This window comes from Aptenodytes patagonicus, chromosome 10 (genome assembly GCF_965638725.1).
Source record: "Aptenodytes patagonicus chromosome 10, bAptPat1.pri.cur, whole genome shotgun sequence".
NCBI lineage: Eukaryota > Metazoa > Chordata > Aves > Sphenisciformes > Spheniscidae > Aptenodytes > Aptenodytes patagonicus.
The window spans coordinates 111,122-135,551 of record NC_134958.1 but is presented as its reverse complement, the minus strand read 5'-3'; the positions used below and the strand labels follow the sequence as shown (position 1 = coordinate 135,551).

Sequence of the window (24,430 nt, the reverse complement as noted above, 5' to 3'; positions counted from 1 at the left end):
AAGACACCTGCTTTGTGTCCACAAATGTCAATGAGGAATAAAGTGGACAAAAATGACATTTTGTATCACTATTTTAGTTGGATGCATCCAAGAATTTTTAGGCATAGGCAAAATTGGGCCCAAAGTTTGCTTGCAATACAACAATACAGCTTACTTTAAACCTCTTACCACAATAAATTAAGACAACATTTTAAGGAAAGAGAATTCAGTACCATCTGAATTGGCCTTTGATAACGTGACTTTAACGAGTATTCTTATTTAGCTCAGCCATACAGCTGAACAGATTCTATTTGATAGTATCCAGATGGTTGTCTATGCCATCTTTTTATCTTACCCGCTGGTCCTTCTGGATGAAATGCCGAAGGTAGAAAGTCAGAATAAGCAGTCCCTTCCAGTCTTAAGAGTTATGAGCTCAGACTCTGATTTAAAGAAACTTGCAACCTGCTCACTATTAAAAACAAACAAATAAAACCTCTTTCTGAGTTAGCGCTAGATATTTGCTTCCCAGAAAAAAATCTCTTATCCACTGTCTAGATCCTGTTATTTTAATGCACAAAGGAAGATGATGTTTATGCATTTCAAGGGCTTTCCTTCTTCAAAAAATGATATTATCTCTCTGTCCTAAGTAGTACAGCAGAGCTAGCAGGACCTGTAGTGTTGCACATTTCTGGGAAGGTACCTGAGATGGTGTGCAACTTTTGAAGTTAGCAAGATTTAAAAAAACAAACCAAAAATCTGATAATTATGACACCTGCAAGATTTTCACAGGCCAGGACATTAGTCTTCCAGGTTTTGTGCAAACATGCAGTTCAGTCTAGTTCCTTCCTTAAAATGTAGTACCAGCCATGAATTAACTGTTTCAAGGAAACAACAACAAAAGCAATAATCATTGTCATTAAAGGCCTGAAGAGCAGTGGACCTTGAAGGCACAATTAGCTCCTTGCATACTCTGATCTGTGCAATACATAATCTTGCATTTAATAAAATCATGCTTACAAAAGCAGTAAGTCACCTTTCTGTGCTGCATCTATACTGGCAGTTCTACAAGTGGCAATCATAGCCACTTGCTGCTGGCAATGAGAGGTCAATACTTCCACAGAAAACAAACACCAATCCCACATCATGTATTTTTTGGGCAATGGGAACTAATTTTGATCACATTCAGTGGTAGTACCTTAAAGCACTGCTAAGGAAAGGCTTCATAATAGCTGTCAGTCTCCAGAGCCATCTATTTTGGTCTTGCAGTTTATTAAATATTAAAAAGCATTCTGGAGTTGTACTTACCAAAATGCAGTCCACTTTAGATTGTACAGTTTTGCTAGACGTGAGGGAAGAAAGAGAGAATAGAAATCTTGAATTAATCTAAACAGCAATGATAAAAATATTACATATTAGAATTTCTATCACTGTACTACAAGCTTAATCTCCTGCTGTGAAATATCCTGCTAGTCTACGGAAGAATACTCATCCGGCTATTTTTTTGTAGAAAGTCACCCCAAACTTAACTGTTTGTTAGAATTCTTGCTGTTTTGCTCTGTTATATAAGAGCTGTATTTTTTTTAATGAGATGTTATTGCAACTGGCAGCTACTATTCCAAGTTGCAAAGCAGCCAGGATGGATGTCATTACTTTTATTGTAAGCTCTTCCACAATTCAGAAGCATTTTACTTGTTCATCTGTAAATGCAATTAACACCCCCTTCTCCCCACACTTCAGTAAATCCCACCACTTCAAGGCATTTATTTCTAGCTTTCCAAAGAGCTGCTACAAAGCAGACAATTGGTATCCCACTGGCAACTTAGGAGTTTTCCACGTTAGTCTCACTACCTCCCAGTTGGCTTACTAAGAAGACATTGGGTGGGGACTGAATTAAAGTATGCCATAAATAACCTCAGTCCATGTGCCAAGCAGTGCAAACAGTATGGAACTTATTATACTTCATATAAAACACACCCATAAGCAGCTTTTGTATTTCTTAAGGGTGCTGTATTTCACGTGCTTGGTCTGACTGCATTAGCTGAAGGCATTTTATCATTGTTCTGAAGAGGAGCAGGAGCTTTAACATGCAAGAAACAATAGTCTTTACTGCTGGACACCTACTGAACAAGCACTAAAAAACCATTTTCGGCATTCAGGAAGCAACTCTTTTCCTAGTAGAATAAAATATAATTAAATGTCCTGTTACCACAACAAAACATCTCATTTCCAGGTATTTAACTTTTGTACAGGTGCTACCACATACAACAGAAGACCAAGTAAGGTATCTGACGGATCTACTAAAATCGTAAGTAAGAAACAAGCAAAACAAACGGCTCTAGTGTCCGGTGGTGATAGAAACCAAAGCTATTGAACCAGCACCTACTGTTGTATCAGATGCTCAAAGAGCATCTTGTTACAACACCTCATTTTGAAACCAGACAGTCTAAAAATCTGTTCTGCAGGAGCTGCTAATACTGATGCCCCTTCCCATACAAGAACTGCATATGCTATAGTGACAGAACACAATAAAAATTTTCAACAGGTAAGAATCTACAAGTCCACTGAAGTAGATACATTAGCAGACATCCACTTCAGCTGACTGTGTAGGAGAAGACAATCAGATGGATGGACACTTTGGAACACCAAGGCAGGAGTAAAGCAGAGCTGTGGGTGATTTGTGAGAACAGGGAATGCTAAGGAGGGTAAAATGGGAGCTTTTCCTTGCCTTGGGGAAGACGCTCACATCTACCATAGCAACTGAAGAAGGGAACCCAAATGTCATCTCACTCTTCAAAAACCACCATCTTACTAGAAAAGTCAAAGGACACCAAGCATGGAAACCTGCTGCTGCTGCTGAGTTATCACTGCATCCAACCCAAAGCTGACCAAGGCATGCTGACCAAAGTCATACTGAAACAGACAGCTGCTCCAGCAGCACTTCTTTCACCCTGGACTCCACCTCGCCCCACTGCCTCCTGCCCCTACCAGGGTCTCACAATCCCTGTGCTGCTACAGATCCACAGTCTCTCCTACAAAGCAGCGCTCGTGGCAGCAGGCAACAAAGCTCAGGCATATGTGCCCATTTTTGTACCTAAATCTTTTCTATGGCTTCACATGATAGTTTAGCACAGAAAAGGAGCATGGAGGATAAGGGGATGCAGGGTACAGGCAGATCAAACTTAGTCCAAACACGGCCTCTACTCTACAGACTTGCAAACAACATTGTGCACTAGGCTTTTCAGGAAAACATGCTTCAGCCAGCACGGTTTCCCGTCCTGCTAGGTTCTGCCAAACTGCACCTAAGCACAACCATTTGCATTAACATTTTCTTCGTGCAAAGAGAAAGAGGCAAGTTGCCAGGAGGCAGCTGGGCAGGAGTTGTGACCTCTGCTCCCACACCACTGATCAACAGTGTCGAGAAGCCACAGCAGAAGAGCAATAATAAGGCCAGCAAATACACTTTCTCTGTGTTTCCTTTTCATCAACTGGTGACACAAAAAGGATAGTCAAGTTCACGTCCTCCAATCTGCAAGCAGATTTTGTGTCATTTTAAAAGGCAAAGGTCCTATGGCTTCAGCAGGGATAAGCATGCTGTCTATTTTTAACAGCAATTTTTTTCATCTCCTGCTCCATGCTCCCTAGTATACTGGGAGGACATCATTAAAATTTGTCAGTGGTAAACTAAGGCTTCTTTCATCCTAACCAGAGCACAGGCTAACATGGCTTGATTCTATGAAGCCTGCGCGTAATGATATAAATGCTTCTTATTTACCTGCCAGTGAAGTTGATCCATGTCAAAGTCAAGCAACGGCAACCCTGAGGAACCAGCCCCTTGACTGGGAAGGTGCTGGGACAGTGACCTCTTATGGCCCTGAGCACTGCAGAGAAAAGCTCCGTCTGCTGACACTGCAGGATGCATCTCCATCGAATCAGGAGATAAAAGGACAAGTGACAAAGGTGGCAAAGGAACAGCCATCCCAGTTACAATGTATTTGCCACTTTTGTTTATTTCACCCCACTTTTTCCTTCACTAACAGGACAGATGTGTTTTGAAAGCTGAAATTTGGTTTACAAATAAATAAGTCTGCTTCTGTCTCTGTCAAATGCATCCCTTACCTAATTACTACTGCAATTACAGTAACTGAAACCAGCAATCCCAAGAGCAAGGCTGAATCAGGCCCTACACAGAGCCATTTCTAATGTGTGGAGGCTGTTACCCACACGCTTTGCTACACATCTAGGAACAGCTGCAGGAGAGCAGCGGGAGTGATAATGTTCTCACTAATGAAAATAACCATTTGAATCTATTAGGGACCTGAGCCCATTGGAAAACTAAACTTAGAAACCATACCGTAAGCCAACAGCCAGCGTTGCTCCTCCTGGAGAGCTGGTCCTGGGGGCTCCCTGTGACTCGCCCCTACCTAGAAGCACAGCTGACATTACTCTCTTTTGTAGCTCTTCATGCTGACAGTCTCCCTGAAGTTAAACTAGTTCACTTACACGATCAAAAACTTAATTCAGGCTACTTCAAGCAGTTTCATCCAGGACAAGAAGGTGCCTTTTCCGATTCTGAGGGTAGCTATCTCTTACGAGTCATAACAAATGTGGCTGCTTTTACAGCTGCCTTGGATTTACCAGCTTGCACCAGATACTGACCCACCACAAGAACATGGGAGCATAAAACTATATATCAAAACTTTGCAAAAAAAAAAAAAAAGACACTATCACAACCAACGATGAAACTTTTGCTAAGTGGATACCACCATGCAGACTGTTGGAATGTTAAGGCACACTGAGCGACTCAAGAGGGACGTAGCCTTGTTCTACTGTCTACAGCAATGCTCCTCAAAAATGTCAACTTGCCCCAAACACCACCAGTCTGGATCAACCTGCTCACCTCTGAAGAACTACCATCAGCCACTCAAAAACAAGAGCCCAGCTTCTATTAATTAGTAAAACAGCAGAGAAAAGAGGGTTTCTTAGCCTGTACTTTAGAGAAGCATAGCAGGGTGGCTCCCTGCAAAAGCTGCTGTGTTTCATGGAGACCCCCAGTCCTACGTCCTCCCAGGGAACACACGTTGGCTCCTTCGGGTCTGCAGCGGAAAACCTTACTGGAAAGCCTCCAGCCCATCTTAGCCTCAGCTTTTGACTTAACCTTTAGGCCCAAGACCTTTGAGAGAATCTTGAAGGTAACTTTCGAAGGCTGCAGTAATTTAAGCTCCTAAATGCTGAAGCCACGTTGACAAACTCCTGAAAGTATCTTGGGGAAGACAAGGAGGGGGGAAATCAGACTAAAGCATTTCCTCAAACTGCTCTTCTATCTTATGCCAAAGTATGCATGTCTGCTTTCCCTGACCTATTTATGTATTTCTACTCAGAACAGCCCCATTTTAACAGCCCCGACTTGGCACGGGCAGAATGAGTAGTGTGTTTTCTCCCCAGGTGTGCAGCTGGGTTTACTTTGCACTGAGGGAGAGATGGAGGGGAAAAAGCTGGGGGAGAAGGCAAGGAGATGTATTTTTTTTTCGAAGCAGCATAAAACCAGATGCTGCCAACCTTCCTGTAATTAAGCAATACTTTACTTTCAGGAATAGGTAGCTGAACTATGCTGAACAATATGGGACTATCGTATTACAAGAGGTGGCAGAATTCAGTTGCTCTGAGCACACCGAGTATTTCCTTAATGCTGCAAATAGTAGAAGCCATATAACCACAAGGGATATGAGAAGCCTTATGCCTGTGAGACCAGAAAGAGGAAGGTGATTGGGAGGGGTAAAAGAAAGCCCTTGAACTTATTAGCTACTGCCTAGTTAACTCTAAGCCTTCTCAAAGCCTGCACAGCTACTGAAACTAACCCTTATCAGCTTTCCAACTGCAGATCGTCCACTCCCTGTGAAAGCTAGCAGCATAACAAATACTGGGGAAGCGCGTGCACGTGCACAGTGAACATACTGTATGAACACCCACCCGCTGAAGCACAACTCCTGTCCTGGGACATACTGTGCAGAGAAGGATGATGGCGAAGGGGCTCCCAGTTGTATCCCCGGCAGGAGTGGGACAGCAGCACCTGCAGGACACTGCGGTTCTGCTCAGGCAAGGGACTCCCCAGCCCCAAAAGTCACACGGGACACGGCTCATCATTCAGGCACTAACAGTGGACTCAATCCTCGAATGGAGGAAGATGTCAATAACAGCAACAAGTCCAGTTCAGCAAAATCCAGGGGACAAGTGGAGCCGCAATTTATTATGCAAAATATCGTAATGGTTTGACTAGGTGGTCAAACCCAGGAAGCCCAGACTGATTTTTTCATTAAAAGTTTCACACCGTGAGTGAAGTTGCCACAGATACTCTGTATCCCCTTCAGTCCAAGACTGCAAATATTTGCATAAACTGGAACACCCTCCCCAGAACAGCCTCTGTAGCTGTGTTTCATGTGCTTGGTACATTTTGGACAGCCTAGGGAAAACATTATTTCTGCCAAACCCTAATGCAATTTAGGAAAAGGAACCACTTTCCATCACTGCTAATAGCTGTGCCATACATCACGAAGACAGGATATGACTCCTGACCGGATAGCAAGGGTTCCCCACTGCAGGGCTCCCAGTTTCCAGTACTCATGTATTATGCTACTTTATTACACGATATATAGGACACATTAAGCAAAGTTGCAACTAGAAAGGAAAACCCCAGTGTATAGTTACTTATCAGCAGCATTGTTACTAGTTACATCTCAGATGGTAAGCCACCTACCCTCTCAGACAATTAACAAAGAGAGAAAGGAGGTTTATAAAGTTCTAAAAAAAGCTTTCTTTGGAGAAGGGGAAAAACCAAAACCAAACCAAAAAACCCATAAGTTTTTTCTCTTGAGAGTTCAGCACACGACCAGCAACAACTCAGTGCAGCTCCAGAGGAGGAAAAGGAGCAGGGGCTGTTCCGGGCCACAGGAAACCCTCCCAACCACTCACTCGTAGCCCACACATATGACCCTAACGCTGTACAGCGACACTGCTGCCCCAATATTTTTACTTAGATATCTGAAAACAAGCCTTCCGTATGAGAAGGATACCCAAGACAGCAGTTAGAGCTGTCTGCCAAGGAAGAGTTATTTTGGCCACGTGGCCTTTTAAAAATTACTCGGCTCTGAAAAGCCTCCATTTCCCACTGCAACAGTCGTTCCCCCATACAATCTCTGAAGGTTGTTTGTCAAACTATTTAACAACAGGGTCTACGGGTAGTCTTGAAAGGCTGCTTCTGTGGGGAGCAATACCACATGAGCAGCATTTGCCAGGCCTGCGTCTCCCAGGCACAGGAGGTATTTGGGTGTTGATAGCACCCAGGAGCTCTTTTTCCTGTGCAGTGTCCTGCTGCCTCTTTGCCTCTTGCAAAAACCCAGTTAGCTCCTGAGGAAAGCAAGTTAGACTCCACTACTAAATACCAACAGGGACAGTTTTGACAAAGTCATCTTTCTGAAAGCCATGTTAAAATAGAGAGGGTCATTATTAAACTGACCACACATCATTTTGGAAAGATTTAGTATCTCTTCCACAACTCTGACTATATCAGGTGACATTTAAAAAAAAAATATTTATTTATACTGCATGCTGTGAGGAACCACTCAATAAAAGGATTACCAACACTATTACAGTAAATGGTACTATCAGAAAGGTACTATTATCACATCCTTACCACAACAAGCACCATGTCCCAGCGGTGCCTGCAGGATTCAGCCCTTAATTCTTAATCTCACTGAATTAATGCTTCTCTTTCTTAGACTAACAGCTCTAAATATATCTTTATATAACCTTCCATTCAGAAGCACAAAGAAATGTTAAACTGGAGCCAAGGATCATCTAAGGAGAAAATTATGAAACAGCCACCTATGTGTCCTGCTACTCAATTAACAACATATGCCGTGTTACATTGTCTGGCTTGGCTCACATTGATAAAGAAGAAAAATGGCTGTAAAAGCATTTCAATTAAATATTTAGAAAGCAGAGCTGCAAAGGGTTGAAACATGCTTGAATTAGTGAAGTGATGACTATATATACTGCTCAGCTAATGGAGTAAGAGCTTTTGCTAGCACAGGTTACTGAGAAAGGAAAGCACACCCAAGCCGGGCACATCCGCAAGTCAACCCTGGCATCCCAGAGCGCAGGACTCCCCTCCCATCCGCACCTCTCGCCCTCCAGCATGCAGGAGCCAAAAATCAGGTGGCTTCTGATGCCACCTAGGGGCTGCCTCCCTGCCTGCACTTCTCTCTCCCCTGGGGATAATTCAATGTCATGCCTTAGAGACAAGGCACTTGAACCTAGCACAAACACAAGCAAACAGAAGCAAAACATTTAATACAAGACAAATTAAATCTTCCAGTATTCAAATGCAGATATATTCTTACTCCAGATAAAAGCTACAGGGACCATAATTGCATCTTGGAAGCACATGAAGTATTGTTATTTCCCTAAAGCATAAAAAATAGCCAACAGAATTGTGTCCACTGGAAATGTAGAAAAGTGTCCAACTATCAGGCCTCAAAAAGTAAACAAAGCAAGTATTCACCAGTTTGTAAATATTGGCTCTTTCAGCTTGAAGGCAGACTCCTCCTCAATCCAAGTCAAACCACTCTTCTCAGCAAAATAAGGAAGCAACAAGCACAGCAAGCCAATAAAACAGCGCAACAAGGGTGAGCTGCAACCATTTCATCTTCCCTGTAACCTAATCTACCTCCTTCCACTCGCCGAAGAGAATAAGCCAGACCGGTTTTCCATCAGACACAAGAAGGAGCAATGATGCATCACAGTGCTGGAAAAAAGCAGCAGTTCAGCATGCTATGACATTTTAAGTTAGTGCAGGTTAAAATTTGTCAAATGCATGACTTCAACATTTGTTACTAAAATAAATGCAATTAAAATATTTCATATAGGATAAAAATTTAATCACCTTCACCATTTCTGACACTATGATGATTTTATGAGTATTAAATAATACCAACTATACAAACAGCTGAACAAAGAAGGAAGATAAGGCTGCTAATGAAACACCCGAGTCTCAGACGTACCCCATTGTAATGAACTGCCAAGAAATAATTAGCCAGCAGACATGAGAATACCTACATCTGAAATGTAGGTCTATAAACATCCCTTTTAGCTCTCGAAGAAATCTAGCTGTATTCAATGCTAGAGGCTTGTTCCACAATTCCTAAAATAACTGGGAAGAACTTGCAACAACCACACACTGCCAGGTGCTCTATTCCAGCAACAAGACAGTCATTTAAGTTCCTGGGGTTTTTTTACATTTATTTAAATACAGTATTTTGCCACAAGTTACTTTAATGAACTCTTAGAAGAGACAAAGAAAATGCTTTTACACAGCTCTCACCCTGGTTCTTTCAGCATTGCTCTGAATTAAAATCAGTGCGTATTGTTATATTCAGGTAGGACTCTATTCAAAGGATGCGATGCTCTCTGTACGTATGTGGGAAGATAATATGACTTCAGAGGAGCTGCATCCTGTATTTATTACTAACAATCTACATGGGGTACTGCAAGGCATTGTTCTAAGATCAGTCTGCAAGGGTCAATTGCCTAGAAAGGCTAAATAGAAAAAGCACAGGGTGATCTCAATAAAGCAACATGAAAAAAGACTGCTCGAGTAGGAACTTAATCTAAAATATGTCCCACTAAAAGCAGAAAGAATGGATACAGTCGCCAGATAGGCAGGTTTGTGGCTAAATGGCAAATCATCCATCGCAATGGCTCACGTATTTCACAATGAAAATTTCTGGTTTTGAAACTAATTATGAAAAAACAAATCAATCTTTGATTACTTCTGAATTCAGTCTATAGAAAGCTAAAAGATCTGCTGTGGTATTTTCAGCCATGGTCAGCAGAAGCCTAATTACAACATTATTACTTAAGGCTAGTATTCCTAGGGGTCTGAACTGGAGATGCTATAAAGCATGATGAGATTTTTCTGAAGCCTTTGTCCCACAGGGCTCTAAGAAAGGATGCCTAGTGAAACTAAAGGGGTGACATTCCTCAGCAGCACTTAAAAAAAAAAAAGGGGGGAAGAAGAAAAAAAGCACACCTACAAAACACACATGCACAAAATCGTTTCACTTCCATGCCTGCAGAGCCAACAAGACAAGGAGGAGGAAGGCAGTGCCACACTGTGCATCACAGCCTGCCACAGGGCACAGACCTGGTCCTCTGCTGCCTTTCCCTCGAGAAATGGTGGCTACAGACAGCTGACAGCAAAGTGAAACAACGCTCACACTCACAAGAAAACAGGAATGGTTGTACACTCTGCTTATGTTTAATACACACCCATAAATGTACAAATCCGTATGGGGCTATGTTTATTGTACATAGTTATACAAAGCTCAGCTGAATCCAATATAAAAGCTTCCAGTGTTAGCAGCTCTACAGCAATGCTTTCCTACCATATGCATTTCCCAATGCTGGCGCAGGTGCCCGGATGGCAGATTTAAGCCTGCCGATAAAAGGCGTGTTTCTTCTTTATTTCTCATTATTTCCTTCGACACTTCCATGACCCACAGCTATCCTAGTTACTTTCTGTTAACAAACAGGTTTGCTACTGGTTGTACCTCTTCGTTACCCTATTCATTTGGTACCCAGGGAGGTATCATCTAGTTAGCAGTGCCATAACCCAGTGCTGTCGAAGCTCTTTTGTAGCTTTACCCTGAGCGAGTGCCAGCCTGCAGAGCAGACCAGACCCTCCTGCACTGCCAAGCCCAGCGCTGAGCCCCACGCACCACTCGAGTCCCACTAAGACAAGCCAGTACTCAGACACCACACGCAGCCACCCCCTCTCCAAAACCTGCAGGGTCCCACTGTCAGCCTGGAAAGGAGCCCCAGCCTTCACACCATGCTACCACCTCAATGCTACCTGGGGCCTGACACATGCTAGGAAGCAGAGAAGCATTTTGAGGGCTGCAGTGGGGCTGGTTAGCCCTTCACAGATGCTGCACTGGGGAGGTTCAGCTTAACCCACCGGGCTTCCCTGACACACGCTTTGTCCCTCCTCCATGCTGCAGACATCCATCTATCCCCTCCACATTGAACACTTCGCCCATAGGCATCAGCCTGTCTTTCTGCAAACAAATCCAGCTTTTATCTAGCCCCCTCCTCCCAGTGCTGCTTGCAATATCCTATTACCTCTGCTTCTGCCCCAATCTCTGGATGTCTGCATTCCTCCTCGCTCCCTTTCCTCTCATGGCTATCCACCACACAGCTCCTCTGCACCCTTTTTTCCACTTGAGGAACCTGTACCCGAGTGCTGACCTTGGTAACTCCCAGGGAATGCAATCCTTGCAACCTCTTAGGTTTCCCTGTGCTGAGTAATGTTCCGAGTATCTACAAGCACTCTCCAAGCATCTGCCTACTAAAAGGGTCACTTCTTTTGTGCTAAGTGGGCATGGCTTCGCTGCCACAGGAAAGGCAACTTCTCTCCCTGACCTATGCCACACTGCTCACTGGCACATCCCATAACCCTACTCCCATCCTTGTCTTTTTGTAGAGGTGAAAATTTAAAAGCTGAACATATGCAGGATGAACATGGCACTGCTGCCTGATGGTGACAGCCATACAACCTCCCATCGCAAAAAATTCCTCCCTCTTGTTCAGCTGCCACAGGTTCCTTCAGGCCTCCATCCTTCAGCCTTGCACCTGCACCCTGGGGCATTTCTCACTGTCCTGGTTTTGGCAGGGATAGAGTTAATTTCCTTCCTAGTAGCTGGTACAATGCTGTGTTTTGGATTTAGGATGAGAACAAAGTTGATAACTCACGGATGTTTTAGTTGTTGCTAGGTAATGCTTACACTAGCCAAGGACTTTTTAGTTTTCCATGCTCTACCGACTGAGAAGGCTGGAGGTGCACAACAAGCTGGGAGGGGGCACAGCCAAACTGGCCAAAGGGACATTCCATACCATGTGACGTCATGCTCAGTACGTAAACTGGGGAAAGCTGGCCGGGGGGGCCGCTGCTCGGGGACTGGCTGGGCATCGGTCGGCGGGTGGTGAGCAATTGTACTGTGCATCACTTGCTTTGTGTATTATTATTATTATTATCATTTTATTTCAATTATTAAACTGTCTTTATCTCAACCCACGAGTTTTTCTCACTTGTGCTCTTCCATTTCTCTCCCCCATCCCACCGGGTGGGGGGGAGTGAGCGAGCGGCTGCGTGGTGCTTAGTTGCCGACTGAGGTTAAACCACGACACTCACTCACCTCTGCTTACCAGTTTCAACCCACTCCAGGCACAGAAACCGTCTGGCCTCTGCAAATAAAAAGCTGCAAGTAGTCAGAAGTCTCTTGCCTACCTCAAAGGTCAGTTCACTGAATACTACAGCAGTATAACCCATCAGTTTTCTACCCTCTGTTTCTGGGGGTAAAAAAAAAATCCTAATGAAATCTTTTAAAATGGTTTTAATCCCTAAACTAGGATCTTCAGAAAAGTTCCAAACACATGCTACTCCAATTCTCAAGGATTTAATTTGGAAAGTTTGAGCTCCCCTAGTCTGCAACCCAGGTACTTGCAGACTCAAGAGCCTGTCTAAACCTGTAAGCTGCACTTGCGTAAAATTAAAGCTGCACAAAATTTAATTAAGTTAAAGCCGTGTAAGTTCATACCTGCATGCATCTATTTCAGTTTGCACCTACAAAGCTGGGTTTGAACACAACGGCACTCACTCCTAGGTGGTATCTTAACTGTGTCAAACGAGCATCTTACGGGAGCCTGCACTGCAGGACCGGTTGCTCCAACCCAAGATTACGTTTACCAGCTCTCGGGCTGAGGCATCCATCAGGCCTGTACAGCTTCACAGCAGCCAGAAGAGACAGCTCCACTGCCAGTGTTGCATAAACTGCAAGAGGAGGGCAGATGAGCATCATTCACTCAGTCACCTTCACTCCACCCACTGCCTCCACTACTAGGCCGCCTCTGCAGCCGTGATGAATGAACGAGCAAGTCTACCAGATTATTTCTTTCCTCTAAAATATAATTTATGAATGGAAATTATGAACAGCAGGCATCTGACCAGTACTTAACACCCCATAACTTTAGCGTTCAGTACTCCGTCTCCTCGGAACAGAAGACGATGTATGCAGCCAGTTCATTGCAGGCAGACTGTGCTACACCTGGTTCTGCCACCCCATCCTACTTCTGTAGTCAACTGGGGGGGATGGGACCCAAAGAACTGAGAACTTAGCCATTTTCTTCTCAAGTAACATACCTGCTTTGCAGGCACGGCATTGTTCATAAGCATTTTGATATCTATTTTAAAATTTTTCATATTGTCATGGTTTTCTTTTAAAAACATAGCAGAGGGCATGTGACCTGTCCTAGTACAAAGTACTGAAGCCACAGCCACACAGGTCACTGAGTTTAGCACCCTATTAAGACGATTTGCAGGACACCTGCATGGATTCATTATTCATAACACGCCCATTTCAAACATCCCATGGAACTGCAAAGTTACACCACAACTTACTTAGTAAAATAGTCAGAAACAGAAAAGGCTGTCCTGGATTAAGTCTAGAACAGATTTCAGAAAAGCTGCATTAAACTTCTTACTTTCCAAAAATCATAGCACTAGAGAATTGTATTTAAGATGGATGTAGACAGAAAGCTACTAAAGCAATATTCACTGAGATAACCGTACTGTTGAAACTCACCTGTAGGCTGCAGCATGTAACTGGCTAACATCTTTCAGCATCTAACATAATTTACTGAACTATGCTTGTATAAAAGTCTCACACTAATGTTACCCACAATTACCTGTCTGATGGGTCCTTCCAGAAGGAGACATTGTCTAAGAGCACTACAGAATTGATTGGTCTGGATTTTCATTCCTGTGAACCACATCACACGTAAACATGTCAGTGGGAAAGCAGATGTCTGCATTAAGGGAATGAAAATGTCTTTTCCTGATTATTAACACAGTTTGATTTCAATTTTCAAGGTGAGCTATATGCTGCTTTGCCATTCCCTTACTGACAGCTGAACTAATCAAGCCAAAACTGCAGCTCACCTTTGAGTTTGACAGATTTAGGAAGGACCATCTCTTCCAGAAGATTAGAATGTACTCAAGCTATCTCCTGATCCTACATTGGGCCTAATTTGCCACAAAGATACTGATATTTAAAGTATTCAGTGGTCACTAAGAACTCTTCTGAAGTGACAAATAACAATTATTAGGTTCTGCACTGCAAACACCCATCATAAATATTTTCATCCTGAACATCTGGAGCTATTGATTGACATCCCAGTACATAACATGTGTCTGAGTGTTCACAGAGAGAGGGCTTCCACAAACTGAACCCCTGTACACACAATCTAAATTTTGTTTTTCAATTAAGCTACAAGTTTCATCGACTTGAACGTACAAACCATGATGGTACATGAACCTCACATTCTTAATCCCTCCAAGAGAAGTAAGCTTCTAGCAAGAAAAAGATGCAGTCCATGGGGATATGTGAAATGAAAGCCAAATGGGGACTGCTTAAACTTATTGGTACTAAACAAAACAAAAAAATTATCTTGTTTTTCATTTTTATTCTCAGCCTGAGAGATCAAGAGTATTACCACTTTTTTAGATGTTATTAACCAGGAAAATTGACTACTTATAGTGTACATTCAGGCATATAGCTACAGGGTAATCAGACACCTAGCTTCTACTCGGAAGTAATCAATAAGAGAGCTGTCTGAATACCTTCATGGATCAGGGACTTAATTATATAGGTTACCAAATTTTCAGGGTCAGCATTTTTTGCATGATAAAATGACAATTTGCAAGATTAATTTTTAACTGAAATTTCACTATAAACTGCATTTAGAAAAACTTTTGTCCAATGTAATTAAACACACACAAACCACATTTCCAAATTGCTGTAAAAAGAAAAAAGTGTTTTTTCTTATGTCTACAGCACATTTGTTGATTACTTGGGATTTTTTTATTTGACTCAGTAGGCTATCTCTAGCTGTTAACTACAACTGATGGTTTCTGTTCAAAACAACCCTTTCCATATTTTTAAAACTAGATCTGTCAATCCCACTTCATCCACTTGTTGAATGGAAGAGGCAAATACACTTCTCTCTCAGCTGCCAATTCATTTCTCAACTTTTTATGAGTTAATCATTGAACTATACCACCGGAATCAAGCATAATGAAGGTAATTCTGCAGAGCAGGCTCCTGGAGCCAAAAACTGGCTTAGCTCTTCAGCACACTGTGGTTCCAGGTGTGCAGCTTGCGATTACTGCCAGTGAGTAATTTGACTGTCTTTTAAGTATCAACTAACTAACTTAGTTTACATGACCACTAATAGCAACCGTAGGCCCCAACACAGCTCATCATTTATAATGCTAACAGGCTTAATAAAAAAGATAATACAATCAAACCATAAAGAAAATAGGCAAACTTTTTATGTACCCTTAATTAAAGAAACACCACACTTTGTCAGAGCTTGGATGAAAGGTTCCTGTGGCATAGTCTCTAACTCCTGCAAGATTATTTCAAAACGATTTTTGGCCTTTGCTTCAGACAGTCCCATCACAGCATGAAGAGCTGCAGCTTTCATGCAAGGGCTGGGCATCAGCCAGCCTCACAGGTGCCTCACCCACAGCTACCAACTTTCATATAATCAGCACAAGGATCATGGAACCATCATTTACCTTTCATTGAGAAACACTGCGAGAAGCACAAAGCATCTGAATTTGAACAGAGTGTGGGAGATGGCAGTCGTAGGCAGATGATGCTGTGTAAGTACCAACAAGCATAGCTCGTTTCGGCAGGGTACCCATCCTGCCAGACAGCCTCCCTTGAGGGTGCAGCAGGGACACCGACAGGCATCTGCCACCTGTGTGCTCTTCCAGAGAAACTACTGCCTGCACACCACCAGCACGGACAATAAACCAGTCCTGCCAGAGGATGTCCAGCCTTGAAGCAGAAGCCTTGAGTCCCAATTTCAGATTGCCTCCAGACACAGCACTCGCACGGCATCCAGAACCACCTTGCCCAGTTCTTCCCCCGGCTTAATAAGCATCCAAGCCTCTCAAGTACTTTTCTCCACTGAATTAGCAATAAAACTAGCATGTGGTTCTGGAGGAAGGAGTTATCACTATTTTTCAAAGCAGATTAAAAAAGGACTTAAAATTCCATCCACAAAAAACAATAAACAAACATTAAAACTTTTCAATTTACAGGTCTTCAAACAGTTACCACTTGTGGTACTGAGTAACCGTCTTTTAAGTCTGTATTTTAATATGGCAACAGTTCTGAAGAGGAAGGGAGAAAGCACACAGGAGTATTTTCACTGAAGTCACAAAGACTACTCCAAGTATTTTCAGGTGATAAACAAGGACAAGAAGAAGGTGAGGAAAATGCAGCAGAACAAATTGCCCATCCTACTATTCAGCACACTTTGCTCACAAGCTAATTCTTGTTTGTCCGAGGGATGCTTGAGGCAGACACTTCCAGGCAACCTTGTACTAAGAAACAGTTCATATATTGCTGTTTATATTGCTGGCAGCTTTAAAAATAATTTAATTCACTGCTTTATAGGCAACCAAAGTAATGAACTGTAATTCCTGCACTGCTGTCCAGTGCAATCCAACTTTTTCACTGGCAGGAGTCCCAACAACCTTATAATGGCACTTAGGAATCTTTGACTAAGAAATACAGATTGCCTCCATGCCTGTGAGACCATCCATCAAAAAAGGACAGCCATAAATCATGGACCTTGACATTTAACCACAAATTTCCTCTCAGGGGGAGATACAAATATGCCTCATTTAATAAACGAGTTCTTCTCAGGAACAAGATTTTCTTCCCGAACTTGAAGTACCTGACAATTGGCAAGTGATACCATCCCCAGCCAGCTCCAGGGAAAAGCTAAGCGGGATCCGTCGCTCTGGAGGAGCACAGGTACACCCCAAGATACCCACATCCGTAGACACATCCCCTACCTCCGCAACCACCACGCACTGCACCATGCAGTGTGTTTATAGGTTATAGTTAGAAAAAGGTAACAGCTCACGTAGCCTGAGCAATAGATAAAGACTAGACCACTCACCGGGTGCGGTACCGAGCAGGTCCAAAAGGAGAGCCTGGCAGGTCTGCCACCCACAGGAGGCCCCTCTGCCAGGACTCCCAGGGTGCAGGTCCCACCCACAGAGACCATCCCCGGTCCCGCCTGCAGCAACACCCAGCCTCCCCACCCTTTGACTGGTACAACGTCACTGCAGCAACCACAAGCAATTAAAAACAAGCAACAGGGAAAACATTCAGGAAGTTTTGAATGTTTTTTCCACTGTCTTAGTGATTAAACATTCAACAACAGAAAACACTTGGCAGCTTACTGAAAGCCCATTGATGGCACAGCAGCCGATAACAAGCATCCTACTTTATGACAGGTAATCCTTTTTCCATTAAATCAAGAAAGTATTAAAATTGAGATACTGGCTAACTCCATTTAGAACAAAACAAAACAAACCCTCAAAATTCCCAAAGATCTGAGGGAACACAATAAAACACCCCAGCAGTTTCAGAATTTTTAGATGTACTTAGGGGATTCTTCTCACTGGCTTTAAAGTACCAATTTGTGCTGGCCTTCTGCTTGGGCTCCTTCTGTGTGAGAGCACTGCATTTTCATCTATTCAATTTACCTTTTGAATCACCTGCTGATAACTTTTCAAACATACAGTCCAGCATTCTACCTGGACTGCTCCAGAGGCAAGCTAGAAAGCTACCTCCATCTCCTCATCTTCGCAGTTTAAAAGTAAGGAGTTCCTTATTTATATATGAGGCTTTGTAATATTAGATATTAGAAAGGCTTGAACCAAAAATCCAAATTTGGATCCTGATCTGAATTTCGCAGCTCTGGCCCTTCTCCAAATACTTCTGTTTGGCAAGTGGCAGAGTGGAGTAACAAGAGATGGGAACATACATAAGTTATGGGATCTGTATAAAAACATTAAGCTCAACCCCTGCTCTCAAAACTACACAAACTCACAAAAAGAAAAAAAAAAAGACTAACAAACCCACCCCAAGACCCAATTAATTAAAGGATTAATCAGTGCTTCAGTATAAATCTGATCACTCAAACCTGAGCAGTACTGTCATCCCACCCAGTCAGAGTATTTTTTTGTGATTAATTTATATGGCATCCAGAAAATTTTAAGGGGCGGTTCTAAGTGTTCTTTTCAGATAGAGATGTGGATTCCTGCTCACCAATGGCATACAGACACATGCAAATCAAACAGAACTGCCCCAAATGGCAAGCAACCCAGCTATGGAGGCCTGGGATGACAATCCTGCAATTCTGTGCTTATTAGGAACTCATTAGAAGTGCTGCTCTGAATCACAATGTCACACCATCTGACTTGCTTCAACGAAGGGAACTCCTGTTGTGGAAAGTAAAATGTTTATGAAACAAGGAATTGCATATGTTTGATGCTGTGAAGTCAACAATTTAATACACCCCTATGCATTTTAAATGAACAGCAGTAAAACTTAGCCAAATCTTTTATTACCTGAATATTGTTTTTCCCCCATATACTTTATTAGATCCTATTGTTTCAAGAAACAGAGACAAACAAAATCCACAAGCAAGAGTGAAAAATCCACTCTTCCTAAAAGCAGATTTACAAAGACCTTTTTTCTGTAAAGCTATTCCGTCCAACTCAGAGCCAGGATATTCAATAAAACCTCAACTCCATTCTCAAAAGGTTATATAAAGGTCAGCATTCATTTTATTCAGGTTTATTTTCTAACCTTGTAAAAATGCCTGCAGACCAAATTGGCTTCCACACCTGCTGACCTAGAAACTCCACCACCATGGTGGCCGTGCCCCATTCTGGAAAGTTGCTCCTCCTCCCGCGCCGATCTGGCACTGACTGCTGCGTGCCGCTGACCTGCCCGCTCCCGACAATCGGGGGCATGGAGGAAGGCTTTCCCAATAGCAAGGGGATGCATTTCAACAGAGAGTAGTAAATGCTTTTTTAAGCCACTTTGGTGAGAAGGAATTCTTCCAGGGGGGCTTCCCCCCAAAAGGAGGGTTTCCTCCATACAGGAATGTGTAGTAATAGATAAAAGGTGTACCTGGACCTTGTTCAAGGGAATAGAAGATCTCCAAAACAACCCACGGAGGGGATGGAGCGGCTATCCTCCGCAGGAAAAGAAGTCAAGCTGAGAAAGTGGCAAATGGTGTAGGATTTATTTCACCCAGTTCAAGAGATCTGCCCCACAGATGGTTACACCCTGGCACACAGTTTAAAATTTGTTTACAGTCAAAGAGAAATAGGCACATAAAGTGACCAGATGGATTGTTTTATGGAAACGTCTTCCCTAGGAGATGGCCCTCACCTCACAAGTGCATTTTTCTCCACGACGGCTACAAGGGAGCTACCTTGACCAACTCGTACAGAAACAGATGGAGCCAAATGAAACAAATTCCACTTTCTATTCCTATCCATTTGGGGAAGCACAGTGTGAAGGAGAAGGACATGCTGCTAAATGCTTTGCCCAAGGAAGGCTGACCTTCCCTGAAATCATCAAGAACTACTCTAAAATATGGTCCACAGCTCAATTTTTTCCTATGTATTTGACTGCCTATACACTTACACTGCTTATTGGGAAATACATTCAGGACAGGCAAGTCTCACCCTCCCTGTAAACAATGGAACCATAAAGCCAGGGAAAACTGGGTTAGTGACAAGGAATTTTTGCAGTTTTACACAGCATCTCTTAGCTGTGGGGCTCAAAGTACTTTTCCAAAAGAGGTAAACACACTTCTGATGTTACATAGATTTAGTGAAATGAGTGCAGCCTGTATGTCATTGTCAATGATAATTATTAGCTCTTCCTCACAATAGTTAGCAATCTTTTATTGAAGAATTGTAAGTTTTGCTTCCCACCTCCAACAATGAATTAACCAGGATGAAGGAGGCAATGGTGGCTGGTGCATTTTGGCCTGGGGGCACAGAATAACCACAGAGAGTCTGTAATCAGTTACAGGAAATTTTAAATTCTCCACTCAATTTTGACAGACCATTTAACAAAATATAGAGGGTTCCCCCCCCCCCCCCCCCTTATTCCCTGCCTTCTTCTCCCAAGCTACAGAAAACTGAAAAAGAGTAAATGCAGATGGATTGGTCTACAGATTAATCCAACCTGACTCAAGAAATCTGTGTTTAAAAAAAAAAAATACATAAAGGGTGTTACAGGAATTTCAACTGCAGAAGAAAACTACCAAAAAGGTGTTTGCATTTGCAAAGACCCTGAAACACATACACCTTGAGCTTCTCTCTTCATTGCCAGGTATTTTATTAAAAATATCAAGACTGTCAATCATTTTTTCTGCTGACCTAACCATACAAATAAGTAGCAATTCCTATTATGAAAAATCTCAATGTTATTTCCCAAATTGCAGAACATTTGCTCTGCCAACAGCTAAGTGACGATCCACACTTGCTGACAATGCCTAATGAGGACTGATGGATGCAATTGCAGGGGGGAGTAGGAATGATGTAAGTCATAAGAAAGAATGGAGCCTTCCAAAGGTTAGAAAATATTGGTGTTACGATCAGCTAATCTGGTTTTCTAGCATGATACCAAGAGCCCAAACCTAACAAGGGCACAATTCACCTCCTACTCCCCCTTCAACACGAGACAAACTGAGCCTTAGGACATATAATTTTGGCACTGCCTGGCCTAGCTCATGTGGTTTTCCAATGCAACTTCTAGCTAGAAGAGCGATTTGAGGACAAAAATTTTGGATCTGAAACCCACACCCGATGTCCAACTGAAATGGCTGCAAAAGCAATGCTTTGTGTTTGCCACTCCACGCCGCCTGGTCCTCAGCTCGGTTTACACACGAGATATTGGAGGGGGAGGGAGGAGAGAAATTAATCTCTCGAGCAGAATTATTATATGCAAATCCTAACAGATGCCTTTAGGACAAAAAAAGCCAAGATGCAGGCAAGGTGAAAGAAGCTAGGGCCAACCCGTGCACAGATGCAAGCACCAGATTACTATTTATAACACTAAACAAGTACTCATTGAAGAATCATCACCAGTTATTTGCAACAGTGAACAAGAAAACAAACCTACCCGTTCCTTCAATGTTCACAGCTATGGACTGGATCTTAGATTAATACAGTGAGCAGAGGGATTAAATTGCCTAAACTGTGGGTCTTTTTCTTTCACACCAGCAAGAGCAGGCCCTCAACCAACACCTTCCTCCCTTGGTCATCTCCACAGCTCAATCCTTGTGCCACACTGCTTTTACATACGTACATCGCTGGCTGTCTTCAGCTATAGGATATTCTTTGGCAACTTAATGTAATATTGAGTAGACTCTGTCTTCACCACCGTATGTTTGGGTACAGAAACATCATATACAAATAACACACATTTGGTAATACAGCACCCTCACCCAAAGAAAATAATTGAAACCCATTAGTCTATACGCGCAGACAGCTGACTAGGGAAGTTTTCCCACCTCGGGCTCTAACGTCTGGACAAAAAGCTACTAATAAATATGAAAGCTTTAATGAATATAAGGGGAAATAAAACCAGGCAGGTTAAGGCCCAGTGTCCAGCGAAGACCAGGGCAATTTACAAACCCGGCAAACCTGACACTAATCAGCCAGGCTGGGCTCCCAAAGACGTGCTCTCCCCATCTAGACTTCTAATCCATCAATGGGAAAAGACATCTAATATTATTTCTGCCCATTTCAGTGACACTGTAAGAACACATCCGACTGTCTCAGCAACTCACATACGCAACACGAAACAAAAACAGACACCATTTTGCTGGATGTGTTCAAATGGGGCAGATGGGAAAAAAAATACAGTTAGACAGTGATGAACTTTAATTATTGTAACCAAAAAGCAGTTAAATACCTGTATGTGATGTTGAAATGCAAATAAATACTTCCTGATTTGTTTTTAAGCATAGCTAAGTAACTCTTATCTTCCCCTCCTCAGTCCAAACTAATGGTCACTTTATATGAAAAACAACAACAACAACAAAAAACAGACTGGTGTCCTAGCAAGCACATTTTTAAGTCTTCAGTACATACGCTGACCATGTCTGCAATTTTAACCAGCAGGACCTAACCTAGTGTTTCATTTTAAGGGACTCCACACGTTCACAATTACTTGAGCTACTTTTGTCAAACTACATTTTAATTTAATAAACAGAATAAATTAAGTATGAGTTGAGATAATGAGTAACTCATTGTCCCGCTCGAGGCCTACATCACACACTATATTTATATTTGTCTGTACAGTGGAAGGACAAGCACAGACTTGTTTGTGATGCTCAAGTCCAGTATTTCAGTAGCTGCTATATTTTGCTATACTACTATTTTCACTGACAATACAATTTGAAGACTGAAACCCTTTTTAAAAAAAAAAAAAAAACAAAACACAAACCACAAAAAAACCCCAACCAACTAAAAACATCCACCATGCACAAATATGTGTAAGAGAAAAGAAGCGGGAGGGAAACAATACAGAAGAGTACTAATCTAGATGTGCTAAACCCTTTGGGAAGCAAAGGAGGAATTGAACACACCAACCTGCCAGCACACACAACTGGCACAGCAGGGGAAGAAGGGAGGAAGAGGAGGGAAGGCAGAAAAGAGGAAGCTCTCTTCTGCACATTACACCTAGTCCTGTTAACAACAGAGCGCTGCCATTTTCACAAGCAGCCTTCCACAATCTCTCCCACTGCTTATCCATCACCAGTACACAGCACCCACTGAACAGAATAGCAGATCCGAGACTGCAACTACAAGAGACTTCCCACTGTTTACTCCGAGTGCGGTGTGCACAACTTCCCTGGCAATGCTCATCCTTGCTGCTCAAAAACAACCACCGCATCTACATGAAGATGCAAATTAACATTAAACTCCAGCCTCAAATGAAGACTGCTTGATCGCAGAATTTCTAGCAGTCCCAGACAAGAGATTTGAAGATACCACAGAAAAGGTTTTATTATGAAAAATAACCTTATCTTCAAATACCGCATTTCAACAGTATAACCCGCAGGGAATGGATACTGCCTGAAAGCAGCAGGGAAGTCCCAGCCCAGTGCAGGGAGCAGGTAGCCAGGGAGGAACGCTTGCGCAGAGGTGAGGAACATCTGTGAAAGTACCAGGAGACAGGGCTGCAAGGTGCTGGCAAAACCTCCGCTGGTCACAGGCACTTGGCACCAGGTGAGCCACTTACACCGGGCAAAACACTGCATTCCTTCGTACCAAACGTGGGCTCTGGCTATTCATCAAGTTTACCTGAATCAAATAAGCAGCTTTCATTTAAAAGGCTAACATATGCGCTGCTCTTCCTTGAAAAGAAAACCCATAATAAAAGCAAAGGTTTTACTTAGTAGCCATTTTGTCTTCAACTTGGACATGATACCTAATCTGAATGCAATGTAAACATGCTCTATGAGGCTCATTTCCAAACAGCACGTTCATGGAAAAAGAAAAAAAAAATATAAAAAGGCCATCACTAAATACCATAATAAATTAGAAGGGTGTGAAGATTTCGTGATTTAAACAGACAGGAAATTCTGCAGTTCATATTCCTTCTCTAGGTCACATTGCAGAGAAAACCAAAACAAAAGGTAGCAAGTGTGAATTAAGGACAATGAATTATTATTTACTGTTTAAATTTAAAAAAAAACCCAACCAACAACCAAACAATAAATGCAATTTCAGTATGCCATACAATAAAAGAATTTGAAGGAAAAATCATATTTAGATTCTCTTTCTTTTCCAGCTACATCAATTCAAACCATAAAAATCTAGCTATAATATGAAGTAATATGCAAGCTAGATCAGTATGTTTTATTAGGATGAGTACATGTTTATAAATATATATGTGGTGTGTATATACACAGGAAAACATTATATATGAGTAACCTATATTTACAACTCCCAGCTTTCACAATACTTTATCAGCCCCCTCAGCCAAAAGCAGCTTTTAAAAACATACACAAAATATAAATGCCGCAAGTGACAGCCTCTTGCGGATTTTTTTTTAAAAAGCAGAATATTTTATTTGCAGGGCAAGCTAAACTCAATTTATCTCTTTCCCCCAAATGCACACAAAATAAATACTCTTAAGTAAAATGTTAAGTTTGCTATGAATTTAGTTTTAATTTTTAGGAAAAAAAAACCACAAAACTGGATTCCTGTGCAGGAACTTGCAAACCATCATCACAAGTTTCAGTCAAAATTGCATTTCAGTTGCCAGACTGGAAACTCAGAAGAACACAGAGGTTTACAGGGAGGCTGGAAAAATGCACCCTTACTGCAACGCTCTGCATTCCCTGCTGCATCAACATTGTGCTAAGGGTCTCATGTGAACGTTAAAGAAAAAAAAAACCAAACAAACCACCAACGTAAAAACAGAGGGCCGTA

At 42.3% G+C, this 24,430-nt stretch overlaps 1 protein-coding gene across 1 annotated transcript in view; it reads right to left on the bottom strand.

The window, feature by feature from the left end:
* The window catches only part of RFX7 (regulatory factor X7), a 52,869-nt gene that overhangs the window by 27,936 nt on the left and 503 nt on the right, over positions 1–24,430 (bottom strand). The window contains exon 2 of the mRNA XM_076347699.1: positions 1,285–1,318. The gene's annotated coding sequence lies outside the window, so the exon portion shown is untranslated. The remainder of the gene's footprint in view (positions 1–1,284; positions 1,319–24,430) is intronic.